Here is a 20,040-nt window from a genome sequence, read left to right on the forward strand (position 1 = left end):
AAAATGCGCATTCACACAATTTTTATATTGTACATAAACATTTTGTATATATACTGTTAACACCATAATTGTAATATGGTCTATTCGCACAAACATTTTTCTTCGATCAATACTTGTCTGGCCGTCTTAATTTTTCTGGCCTAATTAATCGCATGAGGTAAAGTGGAACGCGGGCACGTGCCCTGAGATGTTGAATTATTAATTGGTATTATACGACAAACCCCAGGAGCGGAAGAGTGCCCTAAATCAGTGCAGACAGGATTTACCTAGAATGGCGTGACATAAACGTAAACATGAAACTATAGGAACAGTCTGAGGCTAAAAAGTAAAGTTAAAATAAAAGCATACTAGTCTGGTCTCTATATATATTGCTGCTGTTCGGAAATATACAAGACATTGAAGCTTTAAATGAATTGTAATAATTTTAACTGATAAAGAAACAGAAAATCAAAGTTTAAAATGAAATGCAACCACAATCGCAACTTGCTCATCAGTTGCATGAACTTAACTTCTTCTAGTGACCTAATTAAGTTGCTTATATTCTAGAACGACTGAGGACTGTGGTGGAAGTTAATTGGAGATAAGTGTCAGATTTTTGTTTGTAATGAAATTCTTAAAACTCTGTGTGTGTGTGTTTGTCAGTGTGCGTATTTAGATCCTGTGTATGTTTGCCGTTGCATAAGTGTGTGTTTGTGAACTCGGGACTTACCGAGTAAACATGTGCTCTGAAAGAACCCAGTAAACCTGTGCTCTGAAAGAACCCAGTAAACCTGTGCTCTGGAAGAACCCAGTAAACCTGTGCTTTGAAAGAACCCAGTAAACCTGTCCTCTGGAAGAACCCAGTAAACCTGTGCTTTGAAAGAACCCAGTAAACCTGTGCTCTGAAAGAACCCAGTAAACCTGTGCTCTGGAAGAACCCAGTAAACCTTTGCTCTGAAAGAACCCAGTAAATCTTTGCTCTGGAAAAACCCAGTAAACCTTTGCTCTGAAAGAACCCAGTAAACCTTTGCTCTGAAAGAACCCAGTAAACCTGTGCTCTGGAAGAACCCAGTAAACCTGTGCTCTGAAAGAACCCAGTAAACCTGTGCTCTGGAAGAACCCAGTAAACCTGTGCTCTGAAAGAACCCAGTAAACCTGTGCTCTGAAAGAACCCAGTAAGCATGTCCTCTGGAAGAACCCAGTAAACCTGAACTCTGAAACTATCCAGCAGACCTGTGCTAGGGGCTGAGGATATTTCTACACCTATATATCAGCTCAGAAATTCTACATTTTTTTAAAGGTAGATTTGTAAAGGACTAGGTCACCCCGCCATTCTGACCTACTTGTCTGTGCTCGCGCGTACATAGGGAGGATACTGTTCCCCGTCCATTTTTCTATGGTCATTTAGACTATATTAACAAATCAAGAAGCCTATTTTCATTATATGTGTAACAGCCTTCAATTTCAAAACGAATACACGCTGGCGCATTATTACAAAAGTGGTTTATCTAAGGTAAGTAGAAAGACAATATGACAAATAAAAAAGTCACGTGTCACACGTCAGCTCCTCTTTAGGTGACACACGAACCAGGGCCGGCCCTAACAATTGCGGGCCAATGCGAAATGGATTGCGCGGGGACCATTCTGGGTAGGGATAAGATAATTGAAAATTAATATTTAATGTATTAGAAAATAAATTCGTCTTTGCATTATATTTTTATTAAATGAAAGATGACAATATCTTTATTTTTTCGCGTGTGGCATTAGCGTTTATCATATTGAATGGCAGCCCAAAATGACAATTTTGTCTAGTTTTAAGACATTTGAATAATGTCCAGAAATTTCTAGGACTTTTTCGTATACTTTTCATTTCATGAGATTTCCATGAGTTCCTGGAAAATCAGGAGGCCACGGGAACCCTTTTATAATTTATTTAGTTTAATGTAATCATTTACACCTAGAATTAGCGCGGGGTCTATGAAAGTGCGGGCCTACTGCGGCAGCATAGATTGCAGTGGCCTAAGGCCGGACCTGACACGAACACACACACACACAGTATTTTGAGTTCGCACTTCCCCCTGTATCCTGCAGTGAGAGATCATTCAATGTCTTTGTAGTTTCAACGTTTCAAGTCTGAACCTTTTTTTTTTTACCCGCTTTTAAACATCTCAGGCTAACAGGTTCTCTGTCCGGTTCCGCCCGAACTACGACTCCCGATGACGTCACTGTGGAGAGAGCGTCGAAACAGTGTCGCATATCTTGTACGAGCGTCCCCAGCTCCGAGAGCTAAGGGGGGACGTGTCTGAGCAGTCACTCGACTTGTATGGAAGCTACGAGGCATTACGCCGAACGGCCCAGTTTCTTGCCAGAGCACTACGGGAGGATTGAGTCCTTCCTGCTCTGATTTTTCAATAGGAGTTCATCTCAAGCTAGCAGGTTCTGAGGTCTTCTGCACGACGACAGTCGACACCATAGGCTTGAATTCGTACAGTCAGGGCCGGCCTTAGGCCGCTGCAACCTATGCGACAGCAGTGGGCCACACACATTCATAGGCCCGAGCTAATTCTAGGTGCAAATTTTTAAATTAAACTATTTCAACTTATACATGGTTCCCGCGGTCTCTTGATTTTCAAGAGGTCTTGGAAATCTCTTCAAATTGCAAAATATACGAACAATTCCTGAAAGTATTAAAAGTTCATGAAAAATCATAAAATCTGATAATAGAGAAAATTGCCATTTAATGGTATCATTCAATATGGAAAATGTCAAATCAAGTTAAAAAATCGGCATTATATAATACCCATAACATTGGCATGTGGTGAAAGAAGCTTCTCACGCCTCAAACTAATCAACAATTACTTGAGGCGAACGATTCACGAAGTTACTTTGAACAATTTGGCTATTCTTGCTATTGAGCGTGATCTATGTAGAAAACAGCATTTTGAGTTCCATCTTCCCTACACGCAAGGCTCGTAAAGTAAAGTGATTTTGTACTTAGTTAAGAATGAATGAAATGTATATACGAATTTATTTTCACTTACTATCCTTATCTCTACCCAGACTGGTACCCGCGCAATCCGTTTCACATAGGGCCCGCAATTGTTAAGGCCAGCCCTGCGTACGGTGTCATCAATTTTAGCAGGAGGAAATCGTTTTTGTGAGAATCGTAACATTTTAGTAGTAGAAGATTCTCTTTCGCGGTCGCTCTTTGTATAAAAATAAACTCAAAGTGTTGTATAGTCAGGACTTGATGTGAAGTCGTTGTAGATTGTAGGTCATGTTGTTTAGTCAGGACTTGATGTGAAGTCGTTGTAGATTGTAGGTCATGTTGTATAGTCAGGACTTGATGTGAAGTCGTTGTAGATTGTAGGTCATGTTGTATAGTCAGGACTTGATGTGAAGTCGTTGTAGATTGTAGGTCATGTTGTTTAGTCAGGACTTTTGTAGGTCATGTTGTTTAGTCAGGACTTGATGTGAAGTCGTTGTAGATTGTAGGTCATGTTGTTTAGTCAGGACTTTTGTAGGTCATGTTGTTTAGTCAGGACTTGATGTGAAGTCGTTGTAGATTGTAGGTCATGTTGTTTAGTCAGGACTTTTGTAGGTCATGTTGTTTAGTCAGGACTTGATGTGAAGTCGTTGTAGATTGTAGGTCATGTTGTATAGTCAGGACTTGATGTGAAGTCGTTGTAGATTGTAGGTCATGTTGCTCGTTGCCACGTCACAGGTCTGTACTACGTGGCAACGAGCTATTGGTCTAAACTGCCCACAGGTTGTGACGTTGCAGGTCAGTGTACAGGCCTTTTAAAACGAATGGTCTCGCACTCATCACACCCCTGAACTCCCCTTTTCACAACCATTGTTTGGGTGCATTGACTTTGAAGCTATTTCTATGAATAAATCACAACAGGACCTTACATTGTACAACGGCGTGTACGTACAGAGGAAACATTCTTTACTCTGTCAATATTATAATTCTTTTTTTTTTTTAAACTTCGTCTCACGTGCAGTCAGTTCAAATCAACCAATCACTCAATGACTCACTCACAAATCAAACTCCATAACCTGCCCTCCCTTCCAATCCGGTCTAGGACCTAGTTCTACGCACAGCAGTATCTGTCCTCACAGCAGTATCTGTCCTCACAGCAGATCTGCAATTTGTTGTCTGCGATTAGACTTCTACTCATTTATGTCTTTCACCGCTCTCTCCATCTCCCCCTCTCCCGTTTTGCTCTCGTCTCTCTCTCTCTCTGTTATAAACTTTTTTCTTTTCTATTTCTCTCCCTCCCCCCCCTCTCTCTCTCTGTTATAAACTTTCTTCTTTTCTATTTCTCTCCCTCCCCCCCTCTCTCTCTCTCTGTTATAAACTTTCTTCTTTTCTATTTCTCTCCCTCCCCCCTCTCTCTCTCTCTCTTTGTTTTTCTCTTTTCGTCGGTCTCTCCATTACGTACGAGATACAAACTATTCACCAAGGTCATGCCGAGAGAAGAACAATCGATGCAATGACCCCCGCCCATCCTCACCAGCAACACCCAATTCTGCGGGATGGGGGGGGGGGGGGGGTTGGGAACATCCCCGCTCCTCGTCATCTGTGTCACCCAGCTGGTAGGCAGAGAGTGAGAGAGAATGAAGCGGATAACAATAAAAATGAGAGGTCTGTCTTCCTGACGTTAGCCCGCGTAGTGCACTGCCCAAAGCCTTGTTATTTGGAAAAGTGTTCAAAGGGGAGTAATTAACACTTTTTTCTTTGCTTAGTCAGAGTTCTTGTCCTTTTTTTTTTTCATTTATTTTATTTACGATGGAACGCCACTTAATGTATTTAATAGGTGAAATGTGAGATTGATGTGATTGTAAAGCTTACTAATGATACATAGCCAGCAGTACTGTAAAATCATTGAGGTCTGTTGCATCAAAGTATCACAGATAAAACATTGGGTGAACTCATTCGACCATCTACAACGACACTTTCACTTTTTTAAAATGTTATATCCACTTCTTGTTCCAGCAATAAGTGGGTTATCTCACCTTGAGAAGTGATCATCCAACCACATTTGAAAGCAAGGGGGAGGTAATCATCGAACTCACGACCGAAAGGTGTGTGTGCGCGAGCGTGTTTGAATGAAGCCCGACTAGTCAGAACGTGAGCGGAAATATTTCTTCTGCCAATAGAGATAACCTCTGCCACTACCTGTAGGATAACTGACTGGATATCATTCGCTGATAACTGTATTCCTAAAGGAACCTGTTTGTTCCTATTATTGAAATTAGTGTGAATTTTGGCCGAGTTATCGAGTTCCTTTTTTATGTAATCTAGAGATCGGTTTTAATAATCAAACTGTCTTAACTTCTAAACGGTCAAAGTGTTGTGTAGGTAATCTTATTGGTGGATCATTCGATCTGATCGAACTCCCCGTGAGTAACACACACACACACTATAAGACAAAGAGAAAAGAGGAGGGTGCAGGAGAGAGAGAGGGGGGATAAACAAAACGTTAATTTCCTGTTGCATGCAGTTTGATTTGTGATGTTCACGTGAGTACTAAAGGATTGATACAGCACATTCACATACCGGTAAGTCAGTAGTTGAATTTTATAACTCTAGATTAAATCTTAAACATAATATTTGTTTTGTATTGACTCTGAATGTACTCGAAAAATAATAGCCAAATAATAGTTATAAATATAATGTACAACATTGATCATAAAATGTCAACTAAAAATACAAGCGAATTGTCCAGTCAGTTATATGTTGATGTAGAATTGTACATTCAAGGTGATTAGCATGTATATATATATGTGTGTATGTATATTTTAGGTTTAATGAAGTGAAGTTATTGGATTTGAGACCCTCTCTTTAGAAACTCGGAGTCTAAAACAACTACATATAAGAGTTCAATCACAAAAGTTCACAGCTTTGAATAAACTTATAGGCGATATAAAATAAAACCTGAGACTAATACAAAAACATGTTAAAATAAACCGGAAGACAAACTTTGAAGCAAGTGTCACAGTCAGGACATTAGTGAGGCCTTAGCTGTTCCATAGCCAATACCTTTGTATAGTGACAATTATCAAATCGCTATTGGGGACACTAAAAGGTGCATTAAATGAGCTCAATTAAAAGATTCTTTTTTTTTTATTATTATTTAATGTTTCGGATTTAATTCGTAAGAACTTTGTTTGCATTGCACAAACTAATAACAAAAACATTGTTCCATTCTATTGGAGGCGTTCACGATGAACTCATCAATGTCAAGGATGCCACATTGAACTTCACTACTAACTAAATGGAAAAGAATTGAGCCCTAATTGTCACTCCATGCGTGGCAGTGGATTTGTTTTTAAATACGTTTTAAACTCATTGAATGACTTCCTTCATAATACATTTGTGTTAGCTACTGGAACAACTTTTAAAAGAATCAAGTCTGAAGTGCTCAAATGTGAACACAAATTAGCAGACATCTTTACAACAAAAAAAAAACTTTTACTTATCGACATCTCCTATATGTTGTACGCCGGATACACCAAACAGCTTACTATTTATAGTTTTTCCGCCATGTATGAAAATCTCATATTCAGAGTTGAATCTTATATATATCAGTGCTATTTTTAAACATACTGGAACCAATGAAATGAAAAGTCGAAGTTTCTTTTCCATTTTTTCCCCATTTTAAACTTAAATCACTATACATCACTCTTCAGAGTGCCTCAGACCCCTCCCCAGCTGGTTAAAGGGGGCACAAACATCATTTTATTCGTCTGGGGGAAGTATCAGAAGTAATAGGCTTTATTACAGTGACGTCCCTTTTTTTATAAATCAAATAACCCTGCACTAATACATGTGTATATAAATACACGACTACATTCGTATATGAAGACATGCAGCAGATATAAATAAACAAATGTGTATGAGAACTTTGAATCTGTCCATCCGTCAATTTCTTTACTCTTCCATCAATTTATCAAAGTCAACGTCATAGAGTCTTAAGCACAAGCGTAGTATGTTATTAAACTATGCAGACCTGCACATTTTGCCTCAACTGATGCAGATCAAACCACTGTCCTGCATCGGATATAAACATTCACAAAATCTGCATTTCCATCCATTCATCCATCCATTCACCTACCAATCCATTTATCTACTTATCCATCTATCGATCCATCTTCCATCCGTCCATTCATTGGTTCATTCATCTATCTATTTACCAATACACATCCCCATTAATATCTATCGATTCACTCCACATATCTATAGCCATAATAATAATTAGACATCTATTTAAAAAAAAACCAAACAAAAACAGCCCGAATGTCTCTAGTACATATCATTAGACATCTATTTAATCAAACAACAACAGCCCGACTGTCTCTAGTACATATCATTAGACATCTATTTAATCAAACAACAACAGCCCGACTGTCTCTAGTACATATCATTAGACATCTATTTAATCAAACAACAACAGCCCGACTGTCTCTAGTACATATCATTAGACATCTATTTAATCAAACAACAATAGCCCGACTGTCTCTAGTACGTATCATTAGACATCTATTTAATCAAACAACAACAGCCCGACTGTCTCTAGTACATATCATTAGACATCTATTTAATCAAACAACAACAGCCCGACTGTCTCTAGTACATATCATTAGACATCTATTTAATCAAACAACAACAGCCCGACTGTCTCTAGTACATATCATTAGACATCTATTTAATCAAACAACAACAGCCCGACTGTCTCTAGTACATATCTAGCCTGCACGCAAACGTCCAATTCTCTTCGCTATCCCGTTCATTCTGACCTGCTGTGGTGGTAACCCTAATTCTATTAGCAGCAGACCTATCAGATGCACAGATGCACAAAGCCAAAATAAATGCAAGAGCAAGAGTGTAGCCTCGGGCTTATGCTGCCAACTTTAAAAATAAAAAGACAAAAAATTGGGTTAAAAATATGCTGAGAAATGGAGCCAATGCAAGATTATTAGGCAGTAATTGAAATATGGGTTATGTAACCGAGTGCTGTAGGCAGAGGCGAAGCTAGCTATGTGCGGGTGATGCGGACCGCACGGGACATCAGGCTATGAGGGGCATCACACTTTACCCAAGTATGTATTAAGTTCCTTTTTCCCTTGAGTTTTTTTTTTTTATAAGGATATAATACTGTAGACCTTACAACATTGGAGATTGTCCTGAAGACTTTTCAGATGATGTCCGAATATGCACGTAAGATTTATTTGTAATACCTTTTTTTCTAGTTGCTTTTTTTGGCGTACTAGCAATACTCTAGCAATACTCTAGCAATACTCTAGCAATACTCTAGCAATACTCTAGCAATACTCTAGCAATGAATACATTTTATTTTGAAAAAAAAAAGTCTTTTTGCAGCTTTGTTTTGATTTTTTTTTTGGAGAGCATCTTGAGTAGCTACCGCATTCGGCATAATTTACCTTTCTTAATGGAGCTATGGTGCTTTAAAAATGAAAGCTTTAACACTTAGCATATAATCTGGTATTATAAATGGTGCCAAAATGACCCATATATCAAATGGTTTATGGCCTTTTGAAGTCTAAATACGGCACTGCTTTTGACTATTCCAATTTTTATTTAAAAAATAAAATTCGCGTCATTGGAAGCCTTCGTGTTTTTCCTGTCCATTGTCTTATGTCAAGCATTTTATTGTCATCAATATTACTGAGGTTCTACGGACATACCCTTGTACCTATAAGTCCGAAATTCTCATCATGTTCCTCAGACTATTTTCCTTGGACTTTGTGATACTTTGTTTTGTTCCTATATTACTTTGTTACTTTGTATTTGTTCCTATGTTCTTATGTTACTTTTGTCTTTGTTAATATGTTCCTTTGTTATGCAGGCTTTGTTCTGTTTTTGTGTTAATCTTCTGGGTGGTTGTGGTGTCTTTTGTGTCTTTGTTTTTATATTTTGATTGTTCCTGTTACTATATTACTGTTTTACGGGGGGGGGGGGTATAATTCTCTTCTCATGCCTATGATCAGAAGACTGGGTTTATTTTTAATTTATGTATCCAAACAGAGTCCTTGAGCCGTACGAAATGTTCACTTTAAACCACTTGTCTTTAGTTTGAGTGACACCCAGCATCCTCGGAATAGTTTGTCACCATGAAGATAATTAAACTTTCCCCTGAGTCGAAACAGGACTGTTGAACAAAACAATTTGAATGGCAGCTTTGAAAAGAGTACCTACCCTTTAAATTCATTATGCTTCACCTTTTATTGCGTGGACTAAAGGAGTAGCTAGGTCCAGTTTTAAAAGGACCTGGAACTATGGCCCGGGACTATGAGCATCTTCAAAGGCGGTAAAGGGGCTAGTCTGTCTAAAGCAGTAAAGGGGCTAGTCTGTCTAAAGCAGTAAAGGGGCTAGTCTGTCTAAAACAGTAAAGGGGCTAGTCTGTCTAAAACAGTAAAGGGGCTAGTCTGTCTAAAACAGTAAAGGGGCTAGTCTGTCTAAAGCTACATTCGTCTTTTAAATACCGCTTAGTTGGGATACTGTAGCGCAGAATGTATAATGCTTCACATTTGTCCGTAATGATGATGGCTGGGTTTCTACCTTCCATTTGGGTTGTTTCTACTTTAGGATTAATATCACAATGTAAAATAACTCTAGTCAGTCGTAAACTGATGTTGATACTGTCGCCTATGTATGGGGGTAGCCCTGGCAGTCGTTGTGAAGGTCGTTGGATCACTGTGAAGCGACTCCAAGCCTTTGTTCAGTCTCTTGACGACAGGACTTCTTAACATGTAATGAAGAATTAGCATGCTCTCATAGCTCAGAATTATATAAACATTTAATTTCACTATATATCATTTATACACTAGTCATCAGATTTTCTTTAATCATGTTATATATAAAATACATTTTTTTATTAGCGCTGAAACTGAATGTCTATCTCTATACAAAAAAGTAAAAAAGTGATTCTATTGGAAACAAAAGCATTAATCTTGATCATGGTTCATGTTCTTTTCAACTGTTTAAATAACTTTGAAGGTTTCCAAGGTTCTATGCAAAAGTAACAAACATCAGAATACAAACTTTCTTGTATCTTTTAGTCTTTTGATCAAAGTAGATAACTTTCGTATATGTGAGTGTTTTCATCTATGTGTGTGAATCTACTTGCATGTACGTGAGTATCTGTGAATACAATGGTGGCTTGTATTGATTGGTGGAACTATTGAGTGTTCAGTTGAGAGAATGTACGTCATCACCATGCAAGTTGAAGGGCTCATTTGTCTTTATCAATCTGATGGATCGCTGAGGATTAAGTTTTAATTGAACGTATTAGTCTTGACTCGTTCCAGAGCTCTGGGTCATTGCGTTGAGCCTTCTATAAACTGACCCAAGCCACGAACAAAGCACAAATGTGAGCTGGCGTGTTTGGTGAGGTGGGTGGGTGAAAGGTGGGACAGACAACTGAAAGAGTTACCCAAATTGAAGAGCTTCTGAAACGTCATCGCCCACTTGCTTGACTTAATGACCTTGTTCTTCGTCTTACCGAAAATGGTGAAACCAGAAATAAATATCTCAATTTGATTTTTAACTGCATAGCAGACGAACTATTTTCCAGTGTAGACTCTCCACTATGACCTGAAAGTTACATGACACATCAGTAAATACACGTCCGCCGTCTGTGTGAAATCAATGGTTGACTAGTCTTTATGATATAGTGTCAGGCTAGGCTTTTTTTCTTCTTCAAAAGAGTGAGTATATTGTCCTATGTTGTCTAAGAATATATGTAGTTTTAGCGTAATATTTTAGAGTGCATTGTATTAATTATATGTTTACGTAGATTAATGATTTAAGAACAAAGCAGGGCTTAATGATGTCATGTAATCGCATTTGTAGATTGGCGTCATGAATCAGTGTGAGGTCATACGCTGACTTGAGTTAGTGACCCACCTCTCTGTTTACATCCATATGTTGGGTAGTTCCTGCTTCCCGTACCTGTTGCCTCATGGCATTAACATGTACACAGACCTACGTTTTTCCTCGGGAGGGCCTGGCAGCGTTTTATATATCAAATGATCGGTCAGTTCGTACTGTCAAGTTTCAGACATCATTAACAATCAGAGGTGGCAGTGTCATTGAGATATCCCAGAGGTGGCAATGTAAGGGAGAGGATGCAGAGGTGGCACTGTAAGGGGCACTGTAAGGGGCACTGTAAGGGACACATTTCAGATGGTTGCGATTAGATAAACAAAAACAGTGAAGATAAATTGGGTTGTATTACATTTTTTAAACAAATATTTAAAATAAGAGTTCTTTATGAAACATCACAAAAACTTCATCGGCGACATCCATGTGTTGTCTCTTTGTTACTTCAGGGAATAAACTCTACTTTACATAGGGTTATGTCCCCCAGTATAAACTCAATTCCCTTACTAAATCATTCAAAACTTTATGAGGCTAGATATTTATTATTCCGATATTTACAGATTATCTTAGACAATAGATACATACTACGAGAGACAATTATAATAGTATTGTCGTACTGTTGGGCATTATTGCTTGCTTAATGTGTAATAGAATGTCATTTTAAATTAGATTACTTTAGGACATCGTTCAAAAAATATTTGTCAACACCAGAAAAAGAACTTGAAAAGTCATTCCATTTTAAAGGGACAGAATTTGAGAACATCATTGCCACCCTATGAATAAAAACTGGTGTCGTTGAATTGACTTAGCATGAGAGATGTGCCTAAGTTTGAGGTGAGGGGATTTTGTTCCTTTGGCTCTGGAGTTACGGCCCCTGTGGTAGACTATGAATGTAAATAGAATGTTTGTGTTTGTGCCTTGGAGCAAACAAAGGAACGTCAAACATTGTTGCTATTTATAGTTTGCAGTTTTAGTTGTGGGCGGGGAGGGGAGCAAGCTGATGTTTACAGGCAGAAGGAAGTGACAATAGGGCGAAGGAAGAAAGAGAGTATGAGAGAGAGAGAGAGAGAGAGAGAGACGAGGGATGGAGGAGAAAGTTTAATGAGATATTTAGAGAGGTGAAGAACGAGTAGAAAGTGAAAGAGACAGAGGGAGTTAGAGAGAAAAAGAGAAAGAGCTTGATGAAGAGTTGAGACAGTGGGGGGGCGAGGTGAGAGAGGTTAGAGAGTATTTGAAGATGTGAGTGTGGGGCGAGATGAGAGTGTAGAGAGGTTAGAGAGTATTTGGAGATGTGAGTGTGGGGCGAGATGAGAGGTTAAACAGGTTAGAGAGTATTTGGTGATGTGAGTGTGGGTCGAGCTGAGAGTGTAGAGAGGTTAGAGAGTATTTGGTGATGTGAGTGTGGGTCGAGCTGAGAGTGTAGAGAGGTTAGAGAGTATTTGGAGATGTGAGAGTTTGTGGGACATGTGGGGGAGTGTGTACAAAAGTTTGAATGACATACTTCGGATGTTCCTTGAGATATTTAAAGAGAATTAAATCTTGGTCCAAATTTCTCACAGGACGACGTACGGTGGGCAGAGTTCGAACCCAGGAGACCAACACACTGCAGTTCAGAGCGCATACCGCACGAGCACTGTGAGGAGAAGAGATTACAAAACAAGAACAGAGACAGACAAAATTCAAAGAGTGAAGGGAGGGAAATGAAAAAAAAAAAGATTAAGAAAAAATGAGATGATAGAACAAACAGAAATACATCAATACCTTTTTTTTTGACCAATTAAAATCAGTTGAACCAAAAACAAGGAGGCGCGGTGGCTGGGCGGTAAAGCAGAGGTGGCAGTGTCAGAGAACGATGGCAGAGGTGGCAGTGTCAGAGAACGATGGCAGAGGTGGCAGTGTCAGGGAACGATGGCAGAGGTGGCAGTGTCAGGGAACGATGGCAGAGGTGGCAGTGTCAGGGAACGATGGTAGAGTTGGCAGTGTTATGGAACGATGACAGAGGCGGCAGTGTCAGGGAACGATGGCAGAGGTGGCAGTGTCAGGGAACGACGGCAGAGGTGGCAGTGTCAGGGAACGACGGCAGAGGTGGCAGTGTCATGGAACGATGGCAGAGGCGGCAGTGTCAGGGAACGATGGCAGAGGTGGCAGTGTCAGGGAACGATGGTAGAGGTGGCATTGTCAGGGAACGACGGCAGAGGTGGCAGTGCCAGGAAAGATGGCAGAGGTGGCAGTGTCAGGGGGAGATCGCTTGGCTTCTGTAATGGAAACTCCGGGTTCGAATTCTGATGAAGACTGGGATTTTAATTTCTCGATCTTTGGGGGCCTCTGAGTTTACCCAGCTCTAATTTAGTTGGGAAAAGTAAAGCCGGTTGGTCGTTGTGGTGCCCACATGACACCCTCTTTATTCCTGGCTTACAAAAACAGATGAGCTCTAAATCATCTGCCCTATAGATAGCAAGGCCTGAAAGGGAAACTTTACTAAACTTTACTGAACCAAAACAAGAAGAATATTAAAAATACATTTTCTTCGTATCCTAAGCCGAAAGATTGAATGAACATGGAGTGAGTAAACACACGCGGAGAATCATTCATCGTTTAACATTCCACTATTGTTTGGACTGAGCTTTGTCTTAGCTTTAGGAAAGGAAACAATAAAACAAACACATTCCAAGATTGTTACTTCAACGAGTTCCTTACAAGTTTGTAACTGAAGTCTTGCACACACACAGACACAGAAACTGAAGTCTTGCACACACACAGACACAGAAACTGAAGTCTTGCACACACAGACACAGAAACTGAAGTCTTGCACACACAGACACAGAAACTTGTATCCAAAATTTGTAGAAAAAACACTGTCAGAAGTCTATCTCACGATGACACACCAATGAAAAACAAAACAAAACAAAAAAAAACATATGTCTTGAACCGGAAATATTTTTCCAATTCAAATTTTAGCCTCAATTTCACACTCATCAACCATCTCTCTCGCTCTACAACTGCATCTTCCTCCCACCACCCCTCCAAGTCCCCACCGCACGTACACTGCCCTCTTCCAGAAACATTTCTCTATTAGCATCTCAGAGGGAGACCAGCGCCCTGATCCACCCCCCAGCCCCTCCAACGACAAAAAAAAAAAAAAAAAGAGTTCAGAATGAGGCGATCAGCTGATCATTGTCTAGAGGGAGGAAACGGTGTGGTTGGCCTGGTGACGTCACGAGTATGTTTGTATGTCAGAGGTTTTAGAGTGTTTGCAAGCCAATGTTTATATCCAAACACGCCATCTTTACTCTTACCCCAAACATTCCACACACTCCCCCCCCCCCCTCAATACAGGAGCCGCGATTATACAAGTTTCAAAGATCGATTCCAGTTAGATTAAATGGATTTTCAGATGGAATAATGAATCGATATCCGACATGTGCTTCAGCGATACCGACATCTGAATGAAAGAAAAGAAAATGAAGCACGGAGTATATTGAGATGTGAGTTGAAGAAAATAAAATGCAATCTTCTTTGGGACAACAAATATTTACTAGAGCGATTAGAATGAATGGGGCGGCCACAGTGCCACAATCTCATAAGACAAAAACCCCATAATCAATGCAGCTGTTAGGAGAGCCGGCAAAAAGAAATCAGTTCAAAATGTTCTGAAAAAGAAGCTGATGAATACAAGTTCCTGTCCCCATGTACACAGGCTTGAAATGTTTTGTTCTAGACTGAAATGTGATTCTCGTGTCTTAAGACAATAAAAACATATATAAGTAATAACACATAGGATAGGCCAAGGATTAAAAGCATAAAGAATGGAGTTTCAGAAGGTTGACCCGGTAGTTATCATTGGCTCCTATCAAATGAAAATTGTGTCTATTACTGTTTGTATGAAACTAATACAGGAGAATAAAGATGAATAATTTAAAGATGTAATTCTTACTTCTTTAATTTGAATCCTTGCCCATACATGGCATATGGGTTACAAAAAATTATATAGATATGTTTTTTAAAAAAAGTTAAGGGGAAGAACTTCGCATTTACAACTATATATCTAATAATTAAGAGGTTATTTCCCTACTTTGAAATCTAACAGAAAATTAATTAATTTAAAATAAACTAGTCGACCCATGGCGTAGCATACGCCTCTATTTTGCTGAGCCGGCCTTAGGCCACTACTACCTATGCAACCGAAGTGGGCCCCGCAATTTCATTGGACACGCGCTAATTCTAGGTGTAAATTATTAAATTAAACCATTTTATAACTTATATCAGATTTCCCGCGGCCGCCTGATTTACCAGGAGTTCCTGGAAATATGAAATTGCAAAATATACGCAAAAAAATGCAAACTATACGAAAAACTTTTTGGAAATCTGAGGAAATTATTCAAATCTTTTGAAAACTCATACAAATCTCCTAAAATATATAGACAAAAATTGTCATTTTGAGGTGCCATTCAATGTGGAAAACACCAATCCTACGCGAGATAAAAAAAAACAACACGACATTATGCAATATCCGTAATGTGGAATCCGGTGAAAGAAGCTTTTCGCTCCTCAAACTAATGAATAATTACTTGAGGTCAACAATTCACGTAGATAGATTGATTCATTTGGTAATTCTTGCTATTGAGTGTGATCTATGTAGAAAATAGAATTTTTTATGATATACTGTATGACTTCGCTACACGCAAGGCTCGTAAAGTAGTTCTGTACGTAGTAAAGAATGAATAAAATGCAAAGACAAATTTTTTTTTGTAATACAAACTCTTAATTTTCACTTATTATCCGTATCCCTACCCAAACTGGGCCCGTGAAATCCGTTTCGCATAGGGCCCCACAATGGTTAAGTCCGGCCCAGCTATTTAGTGACGGGTAAATACAGAGTTGTATATTTCTCCCCCCCCCCCCTCTTTTTTTTTCGCCGCTAAAGTTACGTGGGGAAGCTCTAGTCGACTTACAGAAATAAAAGAGTGCTCTTTGCTTTACTTCTGCTTGTCCAAACTGTTAAGCCATGAAGAGAATTATATATATACATAGATATAATTAACCAATTTGTTAATTTCTTTATGTGTTTATATTTTCTTTGGTATCATATATATAACTGTTTAAAGTTCAACATTTGATTCGAGAATGGGTGTGGGAGTAATAACATGTACAATAAGCTAAGGAGATAAAACCCTAAATATTTAGCCTTATCTCCGATTACTGAAAAATTTATTTTCCTTAACAGTAGCCAAAACAAAATACCAAAAATTAATTGACTAATTGGTTAAAATTTATTCATAGATACATTCATTGTCTAAGGCAATGTATAAGTGTGCAAAGTTTCAACTTGATCCGAGAATGGGTCTGGGAGATACACATATTCATACTTTCCACAAGACAGACAGAGTCAGTTGGATTAAAAAAGGGTCTCCATATTTCTTCATAGCATTCCGCTGTAACCAAAGTCTAGTGGATCGTTGGGGTGTCACGAGTGACCTGCTTATGACAAACATCCTTGTTTCCTGCTCTCATAAGCGTCTCAGAGTGTGGCCGTCCATTTCTTGATGGTGTCAACCCCACGCCTTTCAGCTGCTGACATTTTTTTCCCCATGGGCTTTACTTTGGAAAGTGATATTTGGTTGGAAGCTGGTCGAAATAAAAAATTGAATCATTTATTTTCAACTAAAATTTTGAACCAAATAGTGTGACTAAGTAACGTCACGCGATTATTGTGGGTTCTATAGCCACTTTTGATAAAGAAATGATAAATGTGTATTTTACTTCATTATTTGAACATAAAGTAGACGTTGCTTGTTTGACTAAGAAGAAAGTGTCAGCTGAAGGAAGGAAACTATGATTCCGTATTGACAGCTACAAAATTTGAGTTCATAAAAATCTTTCACCTGCTTTTTCTCTCAATTTACTGTTTCCATCTATAACTTTTTCTTTCAAACAAATCAAACGAGTTCATTTTAAAGAGAAATAGAAACACAAAATATCCCCATCTTTGTACTGAACGTAAAGTCTCTGACAGTGTCCCAGTGATGTCAGACCTAATGAAAGGACTTGTGTCAGTCTGTGATCCATTGAGCTCCCAGGGCCCGGGCGTTGTCTTTAGTTTCTAGACAAGTTCTGACACTTCGTGGCACATCCAGAGATTTTCGCCTGGTCTCCAGGAACTTTCATCTTGCGAGGCGTCAATGGCTCAATGGTCTCACACGGAATTTGTGTCACGCTGAACAGAATCAATACATGTCCCTATCTACGTCTGTGTCTATTAGATGACTCACTTTAACTTTCATACCAAGTTATAAAAAAATATTTAAAATATTTTACTAAGTCTGGATAGCACTATCCTCTCTACTTTGGTGGACATATATATCTATATAATAGTGTATGTAGTCTATAGTTTACATGGCGTAGGATGACCATCACAGCGATTAGAAGCTTTTACTTATAATACTGAAGCCATGAAATATAATTTAGATGTTTAACACTTAATGTATTTGTGTGGATGTGCAATTTATAGTTGACATTTTTAGTGTTTTAATCACGACTCAGATGTCAGACTTAGTCTTGGTAGAGAAACATTTAAATACTTATTAAACGTTCATTTGTCAATCATGTTGTGATTTTAAAAAAATAAAATAAAAATATTCAACATGTGAACTGATCATTTGTTTTTCAAAAATGTCAAGAAGAAACAGAATTGAGTTTTTCCGCGGGCTAACTTGATATTTTATTGACACCTGTGAAAAATGAATATCATGTAATGGCCACAGCTTTATCGTAGAAACAATTGAAAAGTGCTACATACAAATAAATAAATACAAGGAAAGCTGAAGAAGGGGGGGGGGGGTTCAATGCAATCTGTAACATTTTTTGTTTAAACCATACAAATATACCACACATACATTTTGTTTTAAACGTCTATTCTGTAAGGTGAAACACATTCAAACGAAAGCGATAGATATATATAAACTCATAGTTCTCCTTGGCGTAAATAAGAGATGAATGTACTACTAAGTACATTTAGATTTAAGATAAGTAAAATAATAAATAGAATATATTGGAAACCGTCTAGAGCAGTCCTCATTGATCTCCCCTTTTTCTTTTTCTCATTGTAAGTATAGATATGATAAAGTTGTTGTGTTTATCCCCATGAAAGTCCTCAGTTACGTATAGACTAAAGTAGTGTTGACATGTATTTAGTCAGAGCTCAATCAAAAAGGAGAACTAAAACATTGTGTTACTCGAGATAACAAAGTAAACTAAACATTGATAAACAAAATCAAATAAACAAATTTAAAACATTTCAAAATTTCTTTTGTCTTTCTAGGTCTACATTTGTTTTGTATAGATTGTACACGGAGGTGACTTTCTGGGATGTAAGTTTGAGCTAAAACTTATCCAAAAAAAAAAACAACGAAAAAACAAACTGGAATTAAAATGAGACATTCGTTACATTAGGCGAATTAGTTATATGTAGATACATCAACCAAAAAAAATTATAAAAGCACTCTTCTCTATATAGGCAATACCTTTAAAATTGACTCTACGTATCTAGAAAAAAACAACCTGGCGCTCTAAGTTATTCCAGCCTTGGATACAGACAGTATGTCTCTGTTTTTTTAAATCACTAATTATGCTTAAAGCAAAGAAAGTTATGCCCCATCATGGCCCCATGTTCTGGTGGGGGGGGGGGTGTGTGTGAAAGTTATGCATCGTGTTCTGGTTGGTGGGGGGTGTGTGAAAATTATGCCCCGTGTTTTGGGGGGGGGGTGAAAGTTATGCCGCGTGTTCTGGTGGTGGTGGGGGGTGAAAGTTATGCCCCGAGTTCTGGTGGGGGAGGTGGTGAAAGTTATGCCCCGTGTTCTGGTGGGGGAGGTGGTGAAAGTTATGCCCCGTGTTCTGGTGGTGGTGGGGGGTGAAAGTTATGCCCCGAGTTCTGGTGGGGGAGGTGGTGAAAGTTATGCCCCGTGTTCTGGTGGGGGAGGTGGTGAAAGTTATGCCCCGTGTTCTGGTGGTGGTGGGGGGTGAAAGTTATGCCCCGAGTTCTGGTGGGGGAGGTGGTGAAAGTTATGCCCCGTGTTCTGGTATGGGGGGGGGATGTGAAAGTTATGCCCCGAGTTCTGGTGGGGGGTGAAAGTTATGCCCCGTGTTCTGGTGGGGGAGGTGGTGAAAGTTATGCCCCGTGTTCTGGTATGGGGGGGGGGATGTGAAAATTATGCCCCGTGTTCTGGTGGGGGGGGGTGAAAATTATGCCCCGTGTTCTGGTGGGGGGGGGGTGAAAATTATGCCCCGTGTTCTGGTGGTGTGAGGGGGGGAGGTGAAAGTTATGACCCGTGTTCTGGTGGGGGAGGAGGGGAGGGAGAAGATGTAACGATAGTTTGGCTTGTCTGATTCACTCACAGCACATAAAAGTTGTGATGAAAAGAAGGGCTAGAGTGAGCTCCCCCTCAACAGGAAGTTACTTTGGAAAAGCCTTGTGTGAGTTCAGTGGGGGACACTAAATGTGGGGAGTCTACGGCTAATGTAACAGTAGTTGGTTCTCACTCAATTCCAGTCTCTCACACACATACACACAGATACACACACACACACTATTCAACAAACATGCAAACTATTCAGCTAGTGATTTTTCTGCTAATAAGCTGGCAGGAGGGATGAGGTGTACTCGTGAATTTGGCTTTTAATTTAAAAAAAAAACAAAAAAAAAAAAACTTTATTAATTAATAACCGAATTTTGTTTCTTTGATAAATTTACCGGTACACTTTTGATTAAAATAGCCACAATCACACAAACAAACACACATACGCTTTTGGTAAGTGAAATCTAGTAACTCTTGAACTTAGTCCAATCGGAACACGTCTTTTCATTTCTTCTTTCATTGAACGGCCCGGAATATAATTACCCGTCTTTCACTTTTGGCATGTTATGGTCTGATAAGGAGACAACCCGTTTTCCACCAGCTAGTTCTCTCCCTTTACATACACACTCTCTTCTTTTTATTCAATGCTTATATCAACTAACGCTGTCTGTCTCTCTGTCTGTCTGCTTGTCTGATATGTCTGTCTGATACAAATTTTGAACACGGTATTTCTCCTACTTCCCATTCTCGGATCAAGTTGAAACTTTGCACAATTATTTATTGTCGAAGAGAACACAT

The 20,040-nt window shown here is 39.0% G+C and overlaps 1 protein-coding gene across 1 annotated transcript in view; it reads left to right on the forward strand.

Moving 5' to 3' along the window:
* Positions 1-4,828: 4,828 nt before the first annotated feature.
* Positions 4,829-20,040, forward strand: part of LOC106050831 (potassium/sodium hyperpolarization-activated cyclic nucleotide-gated channel 4-like) — a 279,493-nt gene continuing 264,281 nt past the window's right edge. Inside the window, exon 1 of the mRNA XM_056026988.1 lies at positions 4,829-5,547. The gene's annotated coding sequence lies outside the window, so the exon portion shown is untranslated. The remainder of the gene's footprint in view (positions 5,548-20,040) is intronic.

Source organism: Biomphalaria glabrata, chromosome 1 (assembly GCF_947242115.1).
Source record: "Biomphalaria glabrata chromosome 1, xgBioGlab47.1, whole genome shotgun sequence".
In the NCBI taxonomy this organism is placed as follows: Eukaryota; Metazoa; Mollusca; class Gastropoda; family Planorbidae; genus Biomphalaria; species Biomphalaria glabrata.